We start from the raw sequence: 26,222 nt of genomic DNA on the forward strand, positions 1-26,222 counted from the left end.
ACACACTCCACCGCTCACACACACTCCACCGCTCACACTCTCTCTCACACACACTCCACCCCTCACACACACTCCACCGCTCACACACTCTCACACACACTCCACCGCTCACACTCTCTAACACACACCCCACCGCTCACACTCTCTCACACACACTCCACCACTCACACTCACCACCACTCACACTCTCTCACACACACCAACACTCACACTCTCTCACACACACCACCACTCACTCTCTCTCACACACACACACCACCACTCACACTCTCTCACACACACTCCACCACTCTCACTCTCTCTCACACACTCCACCACTCACTCTCTCTCTCACACACTCCACCACTCACACTCTCCCACACACACCACCACTCACACACTCTCTCAGACACTCCACCACTCACACTCTCTCTCACACACTCTCTCTCACACACTCCACCGCTCACACTCTCTCACACACACTCCACCGCTCACACTCTCTCACACACACTCCACCGCTCACACTCTCTCACACACACTCCACCGCTCACACTCTCTCACACACACTCCACCGCTCACACTCTCTCACACACACTCCACCCCTCACACACACTCCACCGCTCACACTCTCTCACACACACTCCACCACTCACACTCTTTCACACACTCCACCACTCACTCTCTCACACACTCCACCACTCACTCTCTCACACACTCCACCACTCACACTCTCTCTCACACACTCCACCACTCACACTCTCACACACACTCCACCACTCACACTCTCACACACACTCCACCACTCACACTTTCTCTCACACACTCCACCACTCACACTCTCACACACACTCCAATACTCACACTCTCTCACACACACTCCACCGCTCACACTCTCTCACACACACTCCACCGCTCACACTCTCTGACACACACTCCACCGCTCACACACTCTCACACACACTCCACCGCTCACACTCTCTAACACACACTCCACCGCTCACACTCTCTCACACACACTCCACCGCTCACACTCCCTCACACACACTCCACCGCTCACACTCTCTCACACACACTCCACCGCTCACACTCTCTCACACACACTCCACCGCTCACACTCTCTCACACACACTCCACCCCTCACACACACTCCACCGCTCACACACACTCCACCGCTCACACTCTCTAACACACACCCCACCGCTCACACTCTCTCACACTCTCTAACACACACCCCACCGCTCACACTCTCTAACACACACCCCTCCGCTCACACTCTCTCACACACACTCCACCGCTCACACTCTCTCTCACACACTCCACCACTCACACTCTCTCACACACACTCCACCACTCACACTCTCGCACACACTCCTCCACTCACACTCTCTTACACACACGCCACCACTCACACTCTCTCACACACACTGCACCACTCACAGTCTCTCACACACACACCACCACTCACACTCTCTCACACACACTCCACCGCTCACACTCTCTCACACACACTCCAACGCTCACACACTCTCACACACTCCACCACTCACACTCTCTCACACACACTCCACCACTCACACTCTCTCACACACACTCCACCACTCACACTCTCTCACACACACTCCACCACTCACACTCTCTCACACACGCTCCACCACTCACACTCTCTCACACACGCTCCACCACTCACACTCTCTCTCACACGCTCCACCACTCACTCTCGCACACTCCACCACTCACACTCTCTCACACACTCCACCACTCACACTCTCTCACACACACTGCACCACTCACACTCTCTCACACACACACCACCACTCACACTCTCTCAGACACACCACCACTCACACTCTCTCACACACACTGCACCACTCACACTCTCTCACACACACACCACCACTCACACTCTCTCAGACACACCACCACTCACACTCTCTCACACACACTCCACCGCTCACACTCTCTCACACACACACCACCACTCACACTCTCTCAGACACACCACCACTCACACTCTCTCACACACACTGCACCACTCACACTCTCTCACACACACACCACCACTCACACTCTCTCAGACACACCACCACTCACACTCTCTCACACACACTCCACCGCTCACACTCTCTCACACACACTCCACCGCTCACACACTCTCGCACACACTCCACCACTCTCACTCTCTCACACACTCCACCACTCACTCTCTCTCACACACACTCCACCACTCACACTGTCTCACACACACTCCACCACTCACACACTCTCTCACACACACTCCACCACTCACACTCTCTCACACACACTCCACCGCTCACACACTCTCGCACACACTCCACCACTCTCACTCTCTCACACACTCCACCACTCACTCTCTCTCACACACACTCCACCACTCACACACTCTCTCACACACACTCCACCACTCACACTCTCTCACACACACTCCACCACTCTCACTCTCTCACACACTCCACCACTCACTCTCTCTCACACACACTCCACCACTCACACACTCTCTCACACACACTCCACCACTCACACTCTCTCACACACACTCCACCACTCACACTCTCTCACACACTCCACCACTCACACTCTCTCACACACACTCCACCACTCACTCTCTCTCACACACACTCCACCACTCACACTCTCTCACACACTCTCCACCACTCACACTCTCTCACACACACTCCACCACTCTCACACTCTCACACACACTCCACCACTCACACACTCCACCACTCACACACTCACTCCACCACTCACACTCTCTCACACACACTCCACCACTCACACACTCCACCACTCACTCTCTCACACACACTCCACCACTCACACTCTCTCGCACACACTCCACCACTCACACACTCCACCACTCACACACTCACTGCACCACTCACACTCTCTCACACACACTCCACCACTCACACACTCCACCACTCACTCTCTCACACACACTCCACCACTCACACTCTCTCGCACACACTCCACCGCTCACACTCTCTCACACTCTCTAACACACACCCCACCACTCACACTCTCTCTCACAGACACTCCACCACTCGCGCACTCTCACACACACTCTACCACACTCTCTCTCTCACACACACTCCACCACTCGCACTCTCTCTCACACACTCCACCACTCGCACTCTCTCTCACACACACCACCACTCGCACTCTCTCACACACACTCCACCACTCGCACTCTCTCACACACACTCCACCACTCACTCTCACACACACACTCCACCACTCACACTCTCTCTCACACACTGCACCACTCGCACTCTCTCACAAACACTACACCACTCGCACTCTCTCACACACACTCCACCACTCACTCTCACACACTCACTCCACCACTCGCACTCTCTCACACACACTCCACCACTCACACTCTCTCTCACACACTCAACCACTCACACTCTCCCTCACACACTTCACCACTCACACTCTCTCAGACACACACACTCCACCACTCACACTCTCTCACACACTCTCAACCACTCACACTCTCTCTCACACACTCCACCACTCACACTCTCTCTCACACACTCCACCACTCACACTCTCACACACACTCCACCACTCACACCCTCTCTCACACACTCCACCACTCACACCCTCTCTCACACACTCCACCACTCACACTCTCTCACACACACTCCAATACTCACACTCTCTCACACACACTCCAGCACTCACACACTCCACCGCTCACACTCTCTCACACACACTCCACCGCTCACACTCTCTCACACACACTCCACCGCTCACACTCTCTCACATACACTCCACCGCTCACCCTCTCTCACACACACTCCACCGCTCACACTCTCTCACACACACTCCACCGCTCACACTCTCTCACACACACTCCACCGCTCACACACTCTCACACACACTCCACCGCTCACACTCTCTCACACACACTCCACCGCTCACACACACTCCACCGCTCACACTCTCTCTCACACACACTCCACCCCTCACACACACTCCACCGCTCACACACTCTCACACACACTCCACCGCTCACACTCTCTAACACACACCCCACCGCTCACACTCTCTCACACACACTCCACCACTCACACTCTCTCACACACACTCCACCACTCACACTCTCTCACACACACTCCACCACTCACACTCTCTCACACACACTCCACCACTCACACTCTCTCACACACACTCCACCGCTCACACTCTCTCACACACACTCCACCGCTCACACTCCCTCACACACACTCCACCGCTCACACTCTCTCACACACACTCCACCGCTCACACTCTCTCACACACACTCCACCCCTCACACACACTCCACCGCTCACACACTCTCACACACACTCCACCGCTCACACTCTCTCACACACACTCCACCACTCACACTCTCTCACACACACTCCACCACTCACACTCTCTCACACACACCCCACCGCTCACACTCTCTCACACACACTCCACCACTCACACTCTCTCACACACACTCCACCGCTCACACTCTCTCACACACACTCCACCGCTCACACTCTCTCACACACACTCCACCGCTCACACTCTCTCTCACACACTCCATCGCTCACACTCCCTCTCACACACTCCACCACTCACACACTCTCACACACACCCCACCGCTCACACTCTCTCACACTCTCTAACACACACCCCACCGCTCACACTCTCTAACACACACCCCACCGCTCACACTCTCTCACACACACTCCACCGCTCACACACTCTCACACACACTCCACCACTCTCACTCTCTCACACACACTCCACCACTCACACACACTCCACCGCTCACACTCTCTCACACACACTCCACCGCTCACACACACTCCACCGCTCACACTCTCTAACACACACTCCACCGCTCACACTCTCTCACACACACTCCACCGCTCACACTCCCTCACACACACTCCACCGCTCACACTCTCTCACACACACTCCACCGCTCACACTCTCTCACACACACTCCACCGCTCACACTCTCTCACACACACTCCACCCCTCACACACACTCCACCGCTCACACACACTCCACCGCTCACACACACTCCACCGCTCACACTCTCTAACACACACCCCACCGCTCACACACACTCCACCGCTCACACTCTCTCACACACACTCCACCGCTCACACTCTCTGACACACACTCCACCGCTCACACACTCTCACACACACTCCACCGCTCACACTCTCTAACACACACTCCACCGCTCACACTCTCTCACACACACTCCACCGCTCACACTCCCTCACACACACTCCACCGCTCACACTCTCTCACACACACTCCACCGCTCACACTCTCTCACACACACTCCACCGCTCACACTCTCTCACACACACTCCACCCCTCACACACACTCCACCGCTCACACACACTCCACCGCTCACACTCTCTAACACACACCCCACCGCTCACACTCTCTCACACTCTCTAACACACACCCCACCGCTCACACTCTCTAACACACACCCCTCCGCTCACACTCTCTCACACACACTCCACCGCTCACACTCTCTCTCACACACTCCACCACTCACACTCTCTCACACACACTCCACCACTCACACTCTCGCACACACTCCTCCACTCACACTCTCTTACACACACGCCACCACTCACACTCTCTCACACACACTGCACCACTCACACTCTCTCACACACACACCACCACTCACACTCTCTCACACACACTCCACCGCTCACACTCTCTCACACACACTCCAACGCTCACACACTCTCACACACTCCACCACTCACACTCTCTCACACACACTCCACCACTCACACTCTCTCACACACACTCCACCACTCACACTCTCTCACACACACTCCACCACTCACTCTCGCACACTCCACCACTCACACTCTCTCTCACACGCTCCACCACTCACTCTCGCACACTCCACCACTCACACTCTCTCACACACTCCACCACTCACACTCTCTCACACACACTGCACCACTCACACTCTCTCACACACACACCACCACTCACACTCTCTCAGACACACCACCACTCACACTCTCTCACACACACTGCACCACTCACACTCTCTCACACACACACCACCACTCACACTCTCTCAGACACACCACCACTCACACTCTCTCACACACACTCCACCGCTCACACTCTCTCACACACACACCACCACTCACACTCTCTCAGACACACCACCACTCACACTCTCTCACACACACTGCACCACTCACACTCTCTCACACACACACCACCACTCACACTCTCTCAGACACACCACCACTCACACTCTCTCACACACACTCCACCGCTCACACTCTCTCACACACACTCCACCGCTCACACACTCTCGCACACACTCCACCACTCTCACTCTCTCACACACTCCACCACTCACTCTCTCTCACACACACTCCACCACTCACACTGTCTCACACACACTCCACCACTCACACACTCTCTCACACACACTCCACCACTCACACTCTCTCACACACACTCCACCGCTCACACACTCTCGCACACACTCCACCACTCTCACTCTCTCACACACTCCACCACTCACTCTCTCTCACACACACTCCACCACTCACACACTCTCTCACACACACTCCACCACTCACACTCTCTCACACACACTCCACCACTCTCACTCTCTCACACACTCCACCACTCACTCTCTCTCACACACACTCCACCACTCACACACTCTCTCACACACACTCCACCACTCACACTCTCTCACACACACTCCACCACTCACACTCTCTCACACACTCCACCACTCACACTCTCTCACACACACTCCACCACTCACTCTCTCTCACACACACTCCACCACTCACACTCTCTCACACACTCTCCACCACTCACACTCTCTCACACACACTCCACCACTCTCACACTCTCACACACACTCCACCACTCACACACTCCACCACTCACACACTCACTCCACCACTCACACTCTCTCACACACACTCCACCACTCACACACTCCACCACTCACTCTCTCACACACACTCCACCACTCACACTCTCTCGCACACACTCCACCACTCACACACTCCACCACTCACACACTCACTGCACCACTCACACTCTCTCACACACACTCCACCACTCACACACTCCACCACTCACTCTCTCACACACACTCCACCACTCACACTCTCTCGCACACACTCCACCGCTCACACTCTCTCACACTCTCTAACACACACCCCACCACTCACACTCTCTCTCACAGACACTCCACCACTCGCGCACTCTCACACACACTCTACCACACTCTCTCTCTCACACACACTCCACCACTCGCACTCTCTCTCACACACACCACCACTCGCACTCTCTCACACACACTCCACCACTCGCACTCTCTCACACACACTCCACCACTCACTCTCACACACACACTCCACCACTCACACTCTCTCTCACACACTGCACCACTCGCACTCTCTCACAAACACTACACCACTCGCACTCTCTCACACACACTCCACCACTCACTCTCACACACTCACTCCACCACTCGCACTCTCTCACACACACTCCACCACTCACACTCTCTCTCACACACTCAACCACTCACACTCTCCCTCACACACTTCACCACTCACACTCTCTCAGACACACACACTCCACCACTCACACTCTCTCACACACTCTCAACCACTCACACTCTCTCTCACACACTCCACCACTCACACTCTCTCTCACACACTCCACCACTCACACTCTCACACACACTCCACCACTCACACCCTCTCTCACACACTCCACCACTCACACTCTCTCACACACACTCCAATACTCACACTCACTCACACACACTCCAGCACTCACACACTCCACCGCTCACACTCTCTCACACACACTCCACCGCTCACACTCTCTCACACACACTCCACCGCTCACACTCTCTCACATACACTCCACCGCTCACCCTCTCTCACACACACTCCACCGCTCACACTCTCTCACACACACTCCACCGCTCACACACTCTCACACACACTCCACCGCTCACACTCTCTCACACACACTCCACCGCTCACACACACTCCACCGCTCACACTCTCTCTCACACACACTCCACCCCTCACACACACTCCACCGCTCACACACTCTCACACACACTCCACCGCTCACACTCTCTAACACACACCCCACCGCTCACACTCTCTCACACACACTCCACCACTCACACTCTCTCACACACACTCCACCACTCACACTCTCTCACACACACTCCACCACTCACACTCTCTCACACACACTCCACCACTCACACTCTCTCACACACACTCCACCGCTCACACTCTCTCACACACACTCCACCGCTCACACTCCCTCACACACACTCCACCGCTCACACTCTCTCACACACACTCCACCGCTCACACTCTCTCACACACACTCCACCCCTCACACACACTCCACCGCTCACACACTCTCACACACACTCCACCGCTCACACTCTCTCACACACACTCCACCACTCACACTCTCTCACACACACTCCACCACTCACACTCTCTCACACACACCCCACCGCTCACACTCTCTCACACACACTCCACCACTCACACTCTCTCACACACACTCCACCGCTCACACTCTCTCACACACACTCCACCGCTCACACTCTCTCACACACACTCCACCGCTCACACTCTCTCTCACACACTCCATCGCTCACACTCCCTCTCACACACTCCACCACTCACACACTCTCACACACACCCCACCGCTCACACTCTCTCACACTCTCTAACACACACCCCACCGCTCACACTCTCTAACACACACCCCACCGCTCACACACTCTCACACACACTCCACCACTCTCACTCTCTCACACACACTCCACCACTCACACTCCACCACACACACTCTCTCACACACTCCACCACTCACACTCTCTCACACACACTGCACCACTCACACTCCACCACACACACTCTCTCACACACTCCACCACTCACACTCTCTCACACACACTGCACCACTCGCACTCTCACACACTCCACCACTCGCACACTCTCACACAGTCCACCACTCGCACTCTCTCACACACTCCACCACTCGCACTCTCTCACACACTCCACCACTCGCACTCTCTCACACACACTCCACCACTCACACGCTCACTCACACTCTCTCTCACACTCCACCACTCACACTCTCTCACACACTCCACCAATCACACTCTCTCACACACTCCACCACTCACACTCTCTCTCACACATTCCACCTCTCACACACACTCCACCACTCACACTCTGACTCACACTCTCTCTCACACACTCCACCACTCACACTCTCTCACACACACTCCACCACTCTCACACTCACCACCACTCACACTCTCACACACACCAACACTCACACTCTCTCACACACACCACCACTCACTCTCTCTCACACACACACACCATCACTCACACTCTCTCACACACACTCCACCACTCTCACTCTCTCTCACACACTCCACCACTCACTCTCTCTCTCACACACTCCACCACTCACACTCTCCCACACACACCACCCCTCACACTCTCTCTCACACACTCCACCACTCACACCCTCTCACACACACTCCACCACTCACACTCTGACTCACACTCTCTCTCACACACTCCACCACTCACACTCTCTCACACACACTCCACCACTCTCACACTCACCACTACTCACTCTCTCTCACACACACCACCACTCAGACACACACACCACCACTCACACTCTCTCACACACACTCCACCACTCTCACTCTCTCACACACTCCACCACTCTCACACACTCCACCACTCACACTCTCTCACACACTCCACCAATCACACTCTCTCTCACACACTCCACCACTCACACTCTCTCTCACACACTCCACCACCCACACTCTCTCACACACTCCACCACTCACACTCTCTCACACACACTCCACCACTCACACTCTCTCACACACACTCCACCACTCTCACTCTCTCACACACACTCCACCACTCTCACTCTCTCTCACACACTCCACCACTCACACTCTCTCTCACACACTCCACCACTCACACTCTCTCACACACACTCCACCACTCACACTCTCTCACACATGCTCCACCACTCACACTCTCTCTCACACACTCCACCACTCACTCTCACACACTCCACCACTCACACTCTCTCTCACACACTCCACCACTCACACTCTCACACACACACTCCACCACTCACACTCTCTCACACACACTCCACCACTCACACTCTCTCACACACTCCACCACTCACACTCTCTCACACACTCCTCCACTCACACTCTCTTACACACACGCCACCACTCACACTCTCTCTCACACACTGCACCACTCACACTCTCTCACACACACCACCACTCACACTCTCTCTCACACACACCACCACTCACACTCTCTCTCACACACTCCACCTCTCACACTCTCTCACACACACTCCACCACTCACACTCTCTCACACACACTCCACCGCTCACACACTCTCACACACTCCACCACTCACACTCTCTCACACACACTCCACCACTCACACTCCACCACTCACACTCTCTCACACACTCCTCCACTCACACTCTCTTACACACACGCCACCACTCACACTCTCTCACACACACACCACCACTCACACTCTCTCACACACACCACCACTCACACTCTCTCTCACACACTCCACCACTCACACTCTCTCACACACACTCCACCGCTCACACTCTCTCACACACACTCCACCACTCACACTCTCTCACACACACTCCACCGCTCACACTCTCTCACACACACTCCACCGCTCACACACTCTCACACACTCCACCACTCACACTCTCTCACACACACTCCACCACTCACACTCTCTCGCACACACTCCACCACTCACACTCTCTCACACACGCTCCACCACTCACACTCTCTCACACACGCTCCACCACTCACACTCTCTCACACACGCTCCACCACTCACACTCTCTCACACACACTCCACCGCTCACACTCTCTCACACACACTCCACCGCTCACACACTCTCACACACTCCACCACTCACACTCTCTCACACACACTCCACCACTCACACTCTCTCGCACACACTCCACCACTCACACTCTCTCGCACACACTCCACCACTCACACTCTCTCGCACACACTCCACCACTCACACTCTCTCGCACACGCTCCACCACTCACACTCTCTCACACACGCTCCACCACTCACACTCTCTCTCACACACTCCACCACTCACACTCTCTCTCACACTCTCCACCACTCACACTCTCTCACACACACTCCACCACTCACACTCTCTCTTACACACTCCACCACTGACACTCTCTCTCACACGCTCCACCACTCACACTCTCTCTCACACTCTCCACCACTCACACTCTCTCTCACACACTCCACCACTCACTCTCACACACTCCACCACTCACACTCTCTCACACACACTCCACCACTCACACTCTCTCACACACACTCCACCACTCACACTCTCTCACACACTCCACCACTCACACTCTCTCACACACACTCCACCACTCACACTCTCTCACACACACTGCACCACTCACACTCTCTCACACACACACCACCACTCACACTCTCTCACACACACCACCACTCACACTCTCTCTCACACACTCCACCACTCACACTCTCTCACACACACTCCACCACTCACTCTCTCTCACACACACTCCACCACTCACACTCTCTCACACACTCTCCACCACTCACACTCTCTCACACACTCCACCACTCACACTCTCTCACACACACACTCCACCACTCACACACTCTCACACACACTCCACCACTCACACACTCTCACACACACTCCACCACTCACACTCTCTCGCACACTCTCCACCGCTCACACTCTCTCACACTCTCTAACACACACTCTACCACACTCTCTCTCTCACACACACTCCACCACTCGCACTCTCTCTCACACAAACCACCACTCGCACTCTCTCACACACACTCCACCACTCGCACTCTCTCACACACACTCCACCACTCACACTCTCACACACACACTCCACCACTCACACTCTCTCTCACACACTCCACCACTCGCACTCTCTCACACACACTCCACCACTCACACTCTCTCTCACACACTCAACCACTCATACTCTCCCTCACACACTCCACCACTCACACTCTCTCTCACACACTCCACCACTCACACTCTCTCTCACACACTCCACCACTCACACTCTCTCTCACACACTCCACCGCTCACACTTCACCACTCACACTCTCTCAGACACACACACTCCACCACTCACACTCTCTCACACACTCTCAACCACTCACACTCTCACACACACACACTCCACCACTCACACCCTCTCTCACACACTCCACCACTCACACTCTCTCACACACTCCACCACTCACACTCACCACCACTCACACTCTCTCACACACACCACCACTCACACTCTCTCACACACACACACCACCACTCACACTCTCTCACACACACTCCACCACTCACACTCTCTCACACACACTCCACCACTCTCACACTCACCACTACTCACACTCTCTCACACACACTCCAGCACTCACACACTCCACCGCTCACACTCTCTCACACACACTCCACCGCTCACACTCTCTCAGACACACTCCACCGCTCACACTCTCTGACACACTCCACCGCTCACACACTCTCACACACACTCCACCGCTCACACACTCTCACACACACTCCACCGCTCACACTCTCTCACACACACTCCACCGCTCAAACTCTCTCACACACACTCCACCGCTCACACTCTCTCTCACACACTCCACCGCTCACACTCTCTCACACACACTCCACCGCTCACACTCTCTCACACACACTCCACCGCTCACACACACTCCACCGCTCACACTCTCTCTCACACACACTCCACCCCTCACACACACTCCACCGCTCACACACTCTCACACACACTCCACCGCTCACACTCTCTCACACACACTCCACCGCTCACACTCTCTCACACACACTCCACCGCTCACACTCTCTCACACACACTCCACCGCTCACACTCCCTCACACACACTCCACCGCTCACACTCTCTCACACACACTCCACCGCTCACACTCTCTCACACACACTCCACCCCTCACACACACTCCACCGCTCACACTCTCTCACACACACTCCACCGCTCACACTCTCTCACACACACTCCACCGCTCACACTCTCTCACACACACTCCACCGCTCACACTCTCTCACACACACTCCACCGCTCACACTCTCTCACACTCTCTAACACACACCCCACCGCTCACACTCTCTAACACACACCCCACCGCTCACACTCTCTCACACACACTCCACCGCTCACACACTCTCACACACACTCCACCGCTCACACACTCTCCACCGCTCACACTCTCTCACACACACTCCACCACTCTCACTCTCTCACACACACTCCACCACTCTCACTCTCTCTCACACACTCCACCACTCTCACTCTCTCACACACGCTCCACCACTCACACTCTCTCACACACGCTCCACCACTCACACTCTCTCTCACACGCTCCACCACTCACACTCTCTCTCACACGCTCCACCACTCACACTCTCTCTCACACACTCCACCACTCACACTCTCTCTCACACACTCCACCACTCTCACTCTCTCACACACGCTCCACCACTCTCACTCTCTCACACACGCTCCACCACTCACACTCTCTCACACACGCTCCACCACTCACACTCTCTCTCACACCCTCCACCACTCACACTCTCTCTCACACACTCCACCACTCTCACTCTCTCACACACACTCCACCACTCACACTCTCTCACACACGCTCCACCACTCACACTCTCTCACACACGCTCCACCACTCTCACTCTCTCACACACGCTCCACCACTCACACTCTCTCACACACACTCCACCACTCACACTCTCTCTCACACACTCCACCACTCACACTCTCTCACACACACTCCACCACTCACACTCTCTCACACACACTCCACCACTCACACTCTCTCTCACACACTCCACCACTCACACTCTCTCACACACACTCCACCACTCACACTCTCTCTCACACACTCCACCACTCACACTCTCTCACACACACTCCACCACTCACACTCTCTCTCACACACTCCACCACTCACACTCTCTCACACACGCTCCACCACTCTCACTCTCTCACACACACTCCACCACTCACACTCTCTCTCACACACTCCACCACTCACACTCTCACTCACACACTCCACCGCTCACACACTCCACCACTCTCACTCTCTCACACACACTCCACCACTCACACTCTCTCACACACGCTCCACCACTCACACTCTCTCTCACACGCTCCACCACTCACACTCTCTCACACACACTCCACCACTCACACTCTCTCACACACACTCCACCGCTCACACTCTCTCACACACACTCCACCACTCTCACTCTCTCACACACACTCCACCACTCACACTCTCTCACACACGCTCCACCACTCACACTCTCTCTCACACACTCCACCACTCACACTCTCTCACACACACTCCACCACTCACACTCTCTCACACACACTCCACCACTCACACTCTCTCTCACACACTCCACCACTCACACTCTCTCACACACGCTCCACCACTCTCACTCTCTCACACACACTCCACCACTCACACTCTCTCTCACACACTCCACCACTCACACACTCTCTCACACACACTCCACCACTCACACTCTCTCACACACACTCCACCACTCACACTCTCTCTCACACTCTCCACCACTCACACTCTCTCACACACTCCACCACTCACACTCTCTCACACACACTCCACCACTCACACTCTCTCACACACACTCCACCATTCACACTCTCTCACACACTCCACCACTCACACTCTCTCACACACTCTCCACCACTGACACTCTCTCACACACTCCACCACTCACACTCTCTCACACATACACGCCACCACTCACACTCTCTCACACACACTCCACCATTCACACTCTCTCACACACACTCCACCACTCACACTCTCTCGCACACACTCCACCGCTCACACTCTCTCACACTCTCTAACACACACCCCACCACTCACTCTCTCTCACACACACTCCACCACTCGCGCACTCTCACACACACTCTACCACACTCTCTCTCTCACACACACTCCACCACTCGCACTCTCTCTCACACACACCACCACTCGCACTCTCTCACACACACTCCACCACTCGCACTCTCTCACACACACTCCACCACTCGCACTCTCACACACACACTCCACCACTCACACTCTCTCACACACACTCCACCACTCACACTCTCTCTCACACACTCAACCACTCACACTCTCCCTCACACACTCCACCACTCACACTCTCTCTCACACACTCCACCACTCACTCTCTCTCTCACACACTCCACCACTCACACTCTCTCTCACACACTCCACCACTCACACACTCTCTCACACACTCCACCACTCACACACTCTCTCTCACACTCCACCACTCACTCTCTCTCACACACTCTCAACCACTCACACTCTCTCTCACACACTCCACCACTCACACTCTCTCACACACACTCCACCACTCACACTCTCTCACACACACTCCACCACTCACACTCTCTCACACACACTCCACCACTCACACTCTCTCACACACACTCCACCACTCACACTCTCTCACACACTCTCCACCACTGACACTCTCTCACACACTCCACCACTCACACTCTCTCACACATACACGCCACCACTCACACTCTCTCACACACACTCCACCATTCACACTCTCTCACACACACTCCACCACTCACACTCTCTCGCACACACTCCACCGCTCACACTCTCTCACACTCTCTAACACACACCCCACCACTCACTCTCTCTCACACACACTCCACCACTCGCGCACTCTCACACACACTCTACCACACTCTCTCTCTCACACACACTCCACCACTCGCACTCTCTCTCACACACACCACCACTCGCACTCTCTCACACACACTCCACCACTCGCACTCTCTCACACACACTCCACCACTCGCACTCTCACACACACACTCCACCACTCACACTCTCTCACACACACTCCACCACTCACACTCTCTCTCACACACTCAACCACTCACACTCTCCCTCACACACTCCACCACTCACACTCTCTCTCACACACTCCACCACTCACTCTCTCTCTCACACACTCCACCACTCACACTCTCTCTCACACACTCCACCACTCACACACTCTCTCACACACTCCACCACTCACACACTCTCTCTCACACTCCACCACTCACTCTCTCTCACACACTCTCAACCACTCACACTCTCTCTCACACACTCCACCACTCACACTCTCTCACACACACTCCACCACTCACACTCTCTCACACACACTCCACCACTCACACTCTCTCACACACACTCCACCACTCACACTCTCTCACACACACTCCACCACTCACACTCTCTCACACACACTCCACCGCTCACACTCTCTCACACACACTCCACCGCTCACACTCTCTCACACACACTCCACCGCTCACACTCTCTCACACACACTCCACCGCTCACACTCTCTCACACTCTCTAACACACACCCCACCGCTCACACTCTCACACACACTCCACCGCTCACACACTCTCACACACACTCCACCGCTCACACACTCTCCACCGCTCACACTCTCTCACACACACTCCACCACTCTCACTCTCTCACACACACTCCACCACTCACACTCCACCACACTCACTCTCTCACACACACTCCACCACTCACACTCTCTCACACACTCCACCACTCACACTCTCTCACACACACTGCACCACTCGCACTCTCACACACTCCACCACTCGCACACTCTCACACAGTCCACCACTCGCACTCTCTCACACACTCCACCACTCGCACTCTCTCACACACTCCACCACTCGCACTCTCTCACACACACTCCACCACTCACACGCTCACTCACACTCTCTCTCACACTCCACCACTCACACTCTCTCACACACTCCACCAATCACACTCTCTCACACACTCCACCACTCACACTCTCTCTCACACACTCCACCACTGACACTCTCTCTCTCTCTCACACTCCAAAACTCACACTCTCTCTCACACACTCCACCACTCACACTCTCTCTCACACATTCCACCTCGCACACACACTCCACCACTCACACTCTGACTCTCACTCTCTCTCACACACTCCACCACTCACACTCTCTCACACACACTCCACCACTCTCACACTCACCACCACTCACACTCTCTCACACACACCACCACTCACTCTCTCTCACACACACCACCACTCACTCTCTCTCACACACACACACCACCACTCACTCTCTCTCTCACACACTCCACCACTCACACTCTCACACACACACCACCACTCACACACTCTCTCACACACTCCACCACTCACACCCTCTCACACACACTCCACCACTCACACTCTGACTCACACTCTCTCTCACACACTCCACCACTCACACTCTCTCACACACACTCCACCACTCTCACACTCACCACTACTCACACTCTCTCACACACACCACCACTCACACTCTCTCACACACACTCCACCACTCTCACTCTCTCTCACACACTCCACCACTCACACTCTCACACACTCCACCACTCACACTCTCTCACACACTCCACCACTCACACTCTCTCACACACTCCACCAATCACACTCTCTCACACACTCCACCACTCACACTCTCTCACACACACTCCACCACTCACACTCTCTCACACACACTCCACCACTCTCACTCTCTCACACACACTCCACCACTCTCACTCTCTCTCACACACTCCACCACTCACACTCTCTCTCACACACTCCACCACTCACACTCTCTCACACACACTCCACCACTCACACTCTCTCACACACGCTCCACCACTCACACTCTCTCTCACACACTCCACCACTCACTCTCACACACTCCACCACTCACACTCTCTCTCACACACTCCACCACTCACACTCTCACACACACACTCCACCACTCACACTCTCTCACACACACTCCACCACTCACACTCTCTCACACACTCCACCACTCACACTCTCTCACACACTCCTCCACTCACACTCTCTTACACACACGCCACCACTCACACTCTCTCACACACACTGCACCACTCACACTCTCTCACACACACCACCACTCACACTCTCTCTCACACACTCCACCACTCACACTCTCTCACACACACTCCACCGCTCACACTCTCTCACACACACTCCACCGCTCACACACTCTCACACACTGCACCACTCACACTCTCTCACACACACTCCACCACTCACACTCTCTCACACACTCCTCCACTCACACTCTCTCTCACACACTCCACCACTCACACTCTCTCTCACACACTCCACCGCTCACACTCTCTCACACACACTCCACCGCTCACACTCTCTCACACACACTCCACCGCTCACACACTCTCACACACTCCACCGCTCACACTCTCTCACACACACTCCACCACTCACACTCTCTCGCACACGCTCCACCACTCACACTCTCTCACACACGCTCCACCACTCACACTCTCTCACACACTCCACCACTCACACTCTCACACACACACTCCACCACTCACACTCTCTCACACACTCCACCACTCACACTCTCTCACACACTCCTCCACTCACACTCTCTTACACACACGCCACCACTCACACTCTCTCACACACTGCACCACTCACACTCTCTCACACACACACCACCACTCACACTCTCTCACACACACCACCACTCACACTCTCTCTCACACACTCCACCACTCACACTCTCTCACACACACTCCACCGCTCACACTCTCTCACACACACTCCACCGCTCACACACTCTCGCACACACTCCACCACTCTCACTCTCTCACACACTCCACCACTCACTCTCTCTCACACACACTCCACCACTCACACTCTCTCACACACACTCCACCACTCACACACTCTCTCTCACACACTCCACCACTCACACTCTCTCACACACACTCCACCTCTCACACACTCCTCCACTCACACTCTCTTACACACACGCCACCACTCACACTCTCTCACACACACTGCACCACTCACACTCTCTCACACACACACTCCACCACTCACACACTCTCACACACACTCCACCACTCACACTCTCTCACACACACTCCACCACTCACACACTCCACCACTCACTCTCTCACACACACTCCACCACTCACACTCTCTCACACACACTCCACCACTCACACTCTCTCGCACACACTCCACCGCTCACACTCTCTCACACTCTCTAACACACACCCCACCACTCACTCTCTCTCACACACACTCCACCACTCGCGCACTCTCACACACACTCTTCCACACTCTCTCTCTCACACACACTCCACCACTCGCACTCTCTCTCACACACACCACCACTCGCACTCTCTCACACACACTCCACCACTCGCACTCTCTCACACACACTCCACCACTCACACTCTCACACACACTCTCCACCACTCACACTCTCTCTCACACACTCCACCACTCGCACTCTCTCACACACACTCCACCACTCACACTCTCTCTCACACACTCAACCACTCACACTCTCCCTCACACACTCCACCACTCACACTCTCTCTCACACACTCCACCACTCACACTCTCTCTCACACACTCCACCACTCACACTCTCTCTCACACTCCACCGCTCACACTTCACCACTCACACTCTCTCAGACACACACACTCCACCACTCACACTCTCACACACACTCCACCACTCACACCCTCTCTCACACACTCCACCACTCACACTCTCTCACACACACTCCAATACTCACACTCTCTCACACACACTCCACCACTCACACACTCCACCACTCACACTCTCTCACACACACTCCACCGCTCACACTCTCTCTCACACACTCCACCGCTCACACTCTCTCACACACACTCCACCGCTCACACTCTCTCACACACACTCCACCGCTCACACTCCCTCACACACACTCCACCGCTCACACTCTCTCACACACACTCCACCGCTCACACTCTCTCACACACAGTCCACCGCTCACACTCTCTCACACACACTCCACCGCTCACACTCTCTCACACACACTCCACCGCTCACACTCTCTCACACACACTCCACCGCTCACACTCTCTCACACACACTCCACCACTCTCACACTCTCTCACACACTCCACCACTCACTCTCTCTCTCACACACTCCACCACTCACACTCTCTCTCACACACTCCACCACTCACACTCTCTCACACACACTCCACCACTCTCACACTCTCTCACACACTCCACCACTTACACTCTCTCACACACACTCCACCACTCACACTCTCTCTCACACACACTCCACCACTCACTCTCTCTCACACACACTCCACCACTCACACTCTCTCTCACACACTCCACCTCTCTCACACACTCCACCACTCACACTCTCTCTCACACACTCCACCACTCACACTCTCTCTCACACACTCCACCACTGACACTCTCTCTCACACACACTCCACCACTCACTCTCTCTCACACACACTCCACCACTCACACTCTCTCTCACACACTCCACCACTCACACTCTCTCACACACACTCCACCACTCACACACTCTCTCACACACTCCACCACTCACACTCTCTCACACACACTCCACCACTCACACTCTCTCTCACACACACTCCACCACTCACTCTCTCTCACACACACTCCACCACTCACACTCTCTCTCACACACTCCACCTCTCTCACACACTCCACCACTCACACTCTCTCTCACACACTCCACCACTCACACTCTCTCTCACACATTCCACCACTCACACTCTCTCTCACACACTCCACCACTCACACTCTCTCACACACTCCACCACTCACATTCTCTCACACGCTCCACCACTCTCACTCTCTCACACACACTCCACCACTCACACTCTCTCACACACACTCCACCACTCACACTCTCTCACACACACTCCACCACTCACACTCTCTCACACACACTCCACCACTCACATTCTCACACACACTCCACCACTCACACTCTCTCACACACACTCCACCACTCACACTCTCTCACACACACTCCACCACTCACATTCTCACACACACTCCACCACTCACATTCTCACACACACTCCACCACTCACACTCTCTCACACACACTCCACCACTCACACTCTCTCACACACTCCACCACTCTCACTCTCTCTCACACACTCCACCACTCACACTCTCTCTCACGCACTCCACCACTCACACTCTCTCTCACGCACTCCACCACTCACACTCTCTCTCACGCACTCCACCACTCACACTCTCTCTCACGCACTCCACCACTCACACTCTCTCTCACGCACTCCACCACTCACACTCTCTCTCACGCACTCCACCACTCACACTCTCTCTCACGCACTCCACCACTCACACTCTCTCTCACACACACTCCACCACTCACTCTCTCTCACACACACTCCACCACTCACACTCTCTCTCACACACTCCACCACTCACACTCTCTCACACACACTCCACCACTCACACACTCTCTCACACACTCCACCACTCACACTCTCTCACACACACTCCACCACTCACACTCTCTCTCTCACACACACTCCACCACTCACTCTCTCTCACACACACTCCACCACTCACACTCTCTCACACACTCTCCACCACTCACACTCTCTCACACACTCCACCACTCACACTCTCTCACACACACACTCCACCACTCACACACTCTCACACACACTCCACCACTCACACTCTCTCACACACACTCCACCACTCACACACTCCACCACTCACACTCTCACACACACTCCACCACTCACACTCTCTCACACACACTCCACCACTCACACTCTCTCACACTCTCTAACACACACCCCACCACTCACTCTCTCTCACACACACTCCACCACTCGCGCACTCTCACACACACTCTACCACACACTCTCTCTCACACACACTCCACCACTCGCACTCTCTCTCACACACACCACCACTCGCACTCTCTCACACACACTCCACCACTCGCACTCTCTCACACACACTCCACCACTCGCACTCTCACACACACACTCCACCACTCACACTCTCACACACACACTCCACCACTCACACTCTCTCTCACACACTCCACCACTCGCACTCTCTCACACACACTCCACCACTCACACTCTCTCTCACACACTCAACCACTCACACTCTCCCTCACACACTCCACCACTCACACTCTCTCTCACACACTCCACCACTCACACTCTCTCTCACACACTCCACCACTCACACTCTCTCTCACACACTCCACCGCTCACACTTCACCACTCACACTCTCTCAGACACACACACTCCACCACTCACACTCTCTCACACACTCTCAACCACTCACACTCTCACACACACACTCCACCACTCACACTCTCACACACACTCCACCACTCACACCCTCTCTCACACACTCCACCACTCACACTCTCTCACACACACTCCAATACTCACACTCTCTCACACACACTCCACCACTCACACACTCCACCGCTCACACTCTCTCTCACACACTCCACCGCTCACACTCTCTCACACACACTCCACCGCTCACACTCTCTCACACACACTCCACCGCTCACACTCCCTCACACACACTCCACCGCTCACACTCTCTCACATACACTCCACCGCTCACACTCTCTCACACACACTCCACCGCTCACACTCTCTCACACACACTCCACCGCTCACACTCTCTCACACACACTCCACCGCTCACACTCTCTCACACACACTCCACCGCTCACACTCTCTCACACACACTCCACCGCTCACACTCTCTCACACACACTCCACCGCTCACACTCTCTCACACACACTCCACCGCTCACACTCTCTCACACACACCCCACCGCTCACACTCTCTCACACACACCCCACCGCTCACACTCTCTCACACACACCCCACCGCTCACACTCTCTCACACACACCCCACCGCTCACACTCTCTCACACACACCCCACCGCTCACACTCTCTCACACACACCCCACCGCTCACACTCTCTCACACACACCCCACCGCTCACACTCTCTCACACACACCCCACCGCTCACACTCTCTCACACACACCCCACCGCTCACACTCTCTCACACACACCCCACCGCTCACATTCTCTCTCACACTCCACCGCTCACACTCTCTAACACACACCCCACCGCTCACACTCTCTCACACTCTCTAACACACACCCCACCGCTCACACTCTATCGCACACACTCCACCTCTCACACTCTCTCGCACACACTCCACTGCTCAAACTCTCCACCACTCACACTCCACCACTCGCACTCTCTCTCACACACTCCACCACTCGCACTCTCTCACACACTCCACCACTCGCACTCTCTCACACACTCCACCACTCGCACTCTCTCACACACTCCACCACTCGCACTCTCTCACACACTCCACCACTCGCACTCTCTCACACACTCCACCACTCGCACTCTCTCACACACTCCACCACTCGCACTCTCTCACACTCCACCACTCGCACTCTCTCTCACACACTCCACCACTCACTCTCTCACACACTCCCCAGCACTCACACTCTCTCACACACTTCACACTCTCCACCAATCACTCTCTCTCACACACACTCCACCTCTCACACTCTCTCACACACACCCCACCACTCACTCTCTCTCTCAAATTCAAATTCGAATTCAAATCGCTTTATTGGCATGATAAGGTACATCTTATGTTGCCAAAGCATCAAAATACATTTGTGGTTGAACACATAAACGCAGTTCTATTCATACGGTGTATAAACAGGTATATCCCTGAGTGTATAAATATACGTTCGCATTGTTTATATATACTCTTTTCTTAGTTTACTGGTTGTCCCTCTGTTCATGGCAAGCTGTAACATAGTGTGCCACCAGTGTTACACAGCTTCTCTCCTCCCCCAGCAGGAATGGGAGTTTTTGGTTGTCATTCAGATTTCTGAATTCAGGGCATATTTGTGAGAATTTTTGGTAGAAATTCTCCCTGATGCCCTGATATTTTCCACAGGCTGTGAGGAAGTGCATCTCTGTCTCCACTACTCCCTGACTGCAGTGAGAGCATATCCTGTCTTCTCTTGGCAGCCTGGTCTGCCTGTGTCTGCCTTTTTCGATCGCTAGGCTATGTTCGCTAAGTCTGTACCTTGTCAAGGTTCTTCTCAGTTTGTTATCCTTTACCATGGTCAGGTAATCAGCTATGTTGTATTATCTGTTTAGGGCCAAGTAGCAATTGAGTTTGCTTTGGGTTTTTGTTGTTTCTGCCCAATATGTCAGATATTTTTCCTTTTGCTGAGCGACGATTGTGTTGGGTCGAATTCTTTGTGTTACCCTGTCACTGTCCTGGGGCTGGGTATTGTTAGTAGTTACTTCACTGAGTCCCAGGACTAGTTGACTGAGGGTATTCTTCTTTATGGTCAGCTCTTGGCATTTCAGGGCGTCGTAGTGATAGCATTGGGGGTTGCTCATTTGTAGGTGATTCCAAAATTTGGTGGCTCTTTTTTGGATAGTGATTATTAATGGATATTGGCCTAGTTCCGCCCTGCATGCATTGTTTACGGTTTTCCTTTGAGTCCGGAGTATACTTTTACAGAATTCTGCATGTAGGATCTCAATTGGGTGTTTGTCCCATTTTCCAAATTCTTGTTGTGTTAGCGGTCCCCATACCTCACTGCCATAGAGCGCAATTGGTTGAATTACTGATTTGAAAATTTTGAGCCAAATGCTAATTGGGATTTCTATTTGGATTGATTTTTTGACGGCACAGAAAGCCCTTCTTGCTTGCTCTTTCAGTTCATTCACAGCCAGTTTGAAGTTTCCCGTAGAACTGATTTTTAAGCCCAAGTATGTATAGTTAGTGGTTTGTTCAATTTTGGTTGTTCCTACTGTGAAATCTATTTTGGGTCCCTGATGTTTGGATCTTTGCTGGAACACAAGGACTTTGGTTTTTTGGGGATTTATTGTCAGGGCCCAAGTCTGGCAGTACGACTCCAGCAGGTCCAGGTTCTGCTGTAGACCCTCCTTAGTTGGTGACAGTAGAACCAGGTCGTCTGCATAGAGGAGGAATTTAACCTTGGATTCATATAGGGTGAGGCCGGGTGCTGTAGATTGTTCAAGTAGTTTTGCCAATCCATTTATGTAAATATTAAAGAGTGTCGGTGAGATTGGCGAGCCCTGCGTCACCCCCCGCCCCTGTGGGAAGTATTTGGTTTGTTTGTCTCCAATTTTAACTGCACATTTGTTGTTTGTATACATTGATTTAATTACATCATATGTTTTCCCTCCTACCCCGCTTTCGATAAGTTTCAGGAATAAACCGTCATGCCAGATGGAGTCGAAAGCCTTCTGGAAATCTACAAAGCATGCGTAGATTTTGCTTTTGTTATGGTGAACGTGTTTGTCAATTAGGGTCTGTAGGGTGAAGATATGATCGGATGTTCTATAGTTTGGCAGGAATCCAATTTGGCTTTTACTCAAGACATTGTGCTCCTCAAGGAAGTTTATAAGTCTTTTGTTTATGATGCTACAGAATACCTTCCCCAGGTTACTGTTTACACAGATGCCTCGATAGTTGTTTGGGTCGATTTTGTCCCCACTTTTGTATATGGGCGTTATGAGTCCTTTGTTCCAGATATCAGGGAAATAACCGACACTCAGAACCAAGTTGAAGAGTTTTAGGATAGCCAGTTTCATTTTGTCGTCTGTGTGTTTAATCATCTCGTTTAGTATGCCGTCTGTCCCGCAAGCTTTTCCTGGTCGCAGGTCCTTGAGTTTTTCAAGAAGTTCTTTTTCTGTTATTATGGCGTCTAGCGGGTTTTGGTTATCTTTTATGGCCATTTCTAGCTTTTCCAGTTTTTTGCATATTTGGTGTTGTTCTGGTCTTAGTGTATTTTTCTGGTATAATTTTTCAAAGTGGTTTACCCATGTGTCCCCATTTTGAATGGCCAAATCGTCGTGTTGTTTTTTGTGTAGTGTATTCAAGTTGTCCCAGAAACAATTGGAATCAATGGATTCCTCCATGGAGCTGAGTGTATTCTTAATATATTGCTCTTTTTTGG

Source organism: Somniosus microcephalus, chromosome 7 (assembly GCF_052327205.1).
Source record: "Somniosus microcephalus isolate GS21.2 chromosome 7, FLI_Smic_1.0, whole genome shotgun sequence".
Classification (NCBI taxonomy): domain Eukaryota; kingdom Metazoa; phylum Chordata; class Chondrichthyes; order Squaliformes; family Somniosidae; genus Somniosus; species Somniosus microcephalus.